Source organism: Oncorhynchus masou, chromosome 33, assembly GCF_036934945.1.
Source record: "Oncorhynchus masou masou isolate Uvic2021 chromosome 33, UVic_Omas_1.1, whole genome shotgun sequence".
NCBI lineage: Eukaryota > Metazoa > Chordata > Actinopteri > Salmoniformes > Salmonidae > Oncorhynchus > Oncorhynchus masou.
The window spans coordinates 25,820,460-25,823,238 of NC_088244.1; the positions used below are offsets into that span (position 1 = coordinate 25,820,460).

Here is a 2,779-nt window from a genome sequence, read left to right on the forward strand (position 1 = left end):
ATTTAATCGTGATGAGGCAACATAAACATGTTACAGAGCCGTTTTCAACGTAGGGCTATCAAGTAGCTTATATAGGCCTATCTACCTCCATAAATTGATGAAAGTCATTCTGATGATTATTTATTGTATGATGATTTGATTATTATTTTTTATTATATTGACATTTTGTTTTACCAATGGCTGTCTAAAGCTCAGACAGTCTATATAGGGATATTAGTACCAATATTCTGGACTAACGTGGTTGTAAAGTCTGAGTGAGCAAGGGGAGGGGTTGCAGGGAGGGATAGCTAGGAGCGTCAGCTCGGCAGTCGCAGCATCCATCCACCCCTCCCACTCCTACCCGTCGCATAGAACAGCCCATTTTAATGTTGCCATCATCATAGGACGAGTGCGGTAAGCGAGGAATCGTTTCAGCATGTAGACCCAAATTCTTGCTCACCAATTGGAGCTTATGCTGTATAATCAATTAGACGAAAAAATTACAGCAACGAGAATAATTGGGACCAACGACCAGAATAAAAGTAATAATATCAAATAGCTAGCTACCTGCGGTCCTTAACCGTTAATTTATGCAAACACGCTAATATCTGCCTTCCATCATATAATTTTATTCCGCATTAGAGGAATTCCACATAGACGTCTGCACAATTCCGTGCTATACATTGTTATCTCCTGACCAGAAACAACAGATGGAACATCACGTCGGTACAGTCTACATCCTTCAAACGTTTTTGTCTGTCGGATATGAAGCGAATTTAAAAGTAAAGAACATTGGATTTCCTGTTTTTCGAAACTCTCCTTTGACGTCCTTGGACATGGCCGGGTGAGTATTTTTTTAAATCTCAGTTCAATGGTGGTCTATCATTATGGTGGACTAAGGATAATATGGCATCAAAATGCCTCATGATATTGGAGTGACCTGTGAAAATGGCGAATATTTGCACCATTTATTAGACCTAGGCCTATTATTATTGCCCATACCTTTCTCGGTAGAACACTAGTATTGATAGCAGTCATCCAAAATATTATGGTACAGGTAAGCTATGAGATAAAATGTATTCATGAATCCAATATAGTTAATTGGCTACGTAACCTTTATCAATACGACATGCTATAAAACATTTATTTGTCAGGCAATTATAATTTATTACCGAGTAGACTAGGTAGGCTACATTAATGGTGTGTACAACAAGAATAGATTATTATTCATAGTAGGGCAGCATTGCCATCTGGAATATATAAAATCCCGATTTGGCGTATTCTGGGAATAGGGTATAGGCCTACGGGTCACTTCTATGATTTTTATGAGTATGCCGTTATTTTATGTCTGAATGAGTCAAATCCGTGCACAGAGATAAATTAGTCCGCAAATGAGCCAGTCAACACTGTTATAACCTTGTAGTAGGCCAGCTCACAGATTAAATGTAGCACATTCACTCGGGCAAAATTGTATAATTTTCCCACCATAAAGAAACACACTATGTTCCAATCGTAATTTTCCATGAGCTGCAATTCCTCTGAAATCTGTTGCCTCGAAAACATGTTCTCGTTCATATTAGGCCCATTATATCCCCATTCACCTCTGGAAAAACAATTGTAAAAATTATGAATATAAGGAAAGGTGTTATTTCCCTACTTTAGTGTGCATTTCTATCGTAAGGGATGGATATCGCTGACATAAGACAGACTTTGTGCAGACCAAGGTTAACACTGATATCTGAAGGTTACAAGTAAAGGGCATGGTGGATTTTGACAATGTACTAAAACATGCTCCGTCTTGCAAGGGATATTGAGGATTTTTTAAAGTTATGATATATAAACACATATGTTTCCATTCACATTTTGATACTGTGGAAATATAAAAACATCTTAATAAAGCCTACTCCTTCGTGCCACGATGGAGGCAATTTTCGCCTCGCATCACTCGGAGGAGAGTATCCTCTGTATCCCAGATCGCTGAGCATCATGGCTGTGCGCGTCGCCTTGGTAAAAGCCCATTCTAGACATGGATTGGCTATTTCCATACGAGCGTCACGACGCTCGTTTTGGAGACTGTACTGTGATAACAAATATTTTCTGAAAATGTGTTTAACCTTAAAAATGTTGTTGGGATTTTGATGATTCCTGGGCCCATATAGCAAGTATGGGTGGAATAGCATAAAGGGAATGCAATTCACTGTTTGAAGATGAGGAGGAGAGGGGTTATTATGCGAAGGTCATTATACAATACTCAGAATAGTGTAGGTCTGATGCATTACCTAAAGGCTTCTAAAATTCATGAGGAGACAAAATAATCAAATAATTCCATGCACACCTTTAGATTATTTGCAAATGCCTCTAAAACATTGAATAGGTCCTAAAATGTATAAAATCATGATCATGATTGTGATTACAATTTGATGCCAAGATTCAAGGATGTAACTTAGAGTCATAGATAAATAACATTATGAAGATATTGTATATTTGCATGGGTTTTCATCCCAGTGCCTTTCAATGAACGTTCATTGCGGTTAAATATGTCCCCCTGATCAGAGAGCCAACGCACTACTCAGCAGTTAGAGAGGCCATAACATCCTAAATCAAAAAACTAAAAATCAATAGACCTTTTATAAATAAATTATATCTGTTTTTTTGTTTTGTTTGATTTGTGTCCCAGTGAGGGAGGGGGTGGGATGGCAGCAACTCCTATTGGCTCATTAATAATTCTCCTTGGTGCAAATTATAGACCACATTTTTATGATAGAGTGAAATCCTGTCAAAATGCTGAAATCCTTACAAT

The 2,779-nt window shown here is 37.9% G+C and overlaps 1 protein-coding gene across 7 annotated transcripts in view; it reads left to right on the plus strand.

Moving 5' to 3' along the window:
* Positions 1–380: 380 nt before the first annotated feature.
* Positions 381–2,779, plus strand: part of LOC135528129 (plasma membrane calcium-transporting ATPase 3-like) — a 33,975-nt gene continuing 31,576 nt past the window's right edge. For all 7 annotated transcript variants that reach the window (XM_064956969.1, XM_064956971.1, XM_064956970.1 and 4 more), the window contains exon 1: positions 381–823. The gene's annotated coding sequence lies outside the window, so the exon portion shown is untranslated. The remainder of the gene's footprint in view (positions 824–2,779) is intronic.